The sequence below is a fragment of the Propithecus coquereli genome, unplaced genomic scaffold (genome assembly GCF_000956105.1).
Source record: "Propithecus coquereli isolate 6110/MARCELLA unplaced genomic scaffold, Pcoq_1.0 Scaffold84, whole genome shotgun sequence".
In the NCBI taxonomy this organism is placed as follows: Eukaryota; Metazoa; Chordata; class Mammalia; order Primates; family Indriidae; genus Propithecus; species Propithecus coquereli.
The window spans coordinates 1,449,900-1,450,848 of NW_012154618.1; the positions used below are offsets into that span (position 1 = coordinate 1,449,900).

Sequence of the window (949 nt, forward strand, 5' to 3'; positions counted from 1 at the left end):
TATGCATAATAAAAACAATTAATGCAGAAAAATTTCAAATACTATAAAATTGAAAACACAGCCTTTTCCTACCCATATTCATGATGTTACTCATGAGTCTTAGTTTCCTCATCTGTAAAATACAGGAGACTAGCCTAGATCAGTGTTTCTCAAACATAAGTAATGGAAGCAATGTTCCTAAAGGGAGTATATTTTCATCAAACCTTGTGGCACACAAATTATTTTAATTTTGATAAAACTAAATTATGTTCAAATACTAGACATAAATACATGCTGAAATTTCTTTTATGGTATAAAACAAACATAAATGTATAAATAATTTATAAGCAACCTTATAAAACTAATGAAATTAACATTTACTTAATATGATGTATAATACTCTTTTGTTCAAACTAAATAATTGATCCCAAGCTGAAAATCAGACTAATTCTTAGAGTGCCTTTTTTACATAATTTTAGCATACCTATATTATTTTGACAACATAATTCTCCCACCATTTTCCTTCCCTCCATTTACAAATCTTTTTAATTTATATATTATAGCATATCATCTGTTCTTCACTTGTCACAAAAGTATTAGTGCACTTCACTTGCATTCTTTTTAGCCTGCGATAATTACAGGTATACTACTTACTCCCAACTTAATAGTCAGTACAAACACTGGCACTGCAATCAAGCAGCATTACTCAGTTATGAGATCAGGCAGTTGATCTTAAATTTGCTAATTTCAAAAAGTTCACAAAATTTTAAAACTTCCAAGCAGATTGTTCTTATTTAAGAAGCATTGGCCCATATAGTTTGCATTTTATTCAGTTGTTCACTCATCCATGTATTCATTCATTCATCTTCAATATCTTTTCAATGCTTACATTATATGGGTCTGTATTTTTCAGGAATAAACTAGGAAGTATCCTGGATTATCTCTTTGATAATGATATAATCTTATAAAT

At 28.7% G+C, this 949-nt stretch overlaps 1 protein-coding gene across 1 annotated transcript in view; it reads right to left on the reverse strand.

Moving 5' to 3' along the window:
* Window positions 1–949, reverse strand: part of ATRNL1 (attractin-like 1) — a 739,312-nt gene that overhangs the window by 689,748 nt on the left and 48,615 nt on the right. The gene's annotated exons all lie outside the window — the stretch shown is intronic.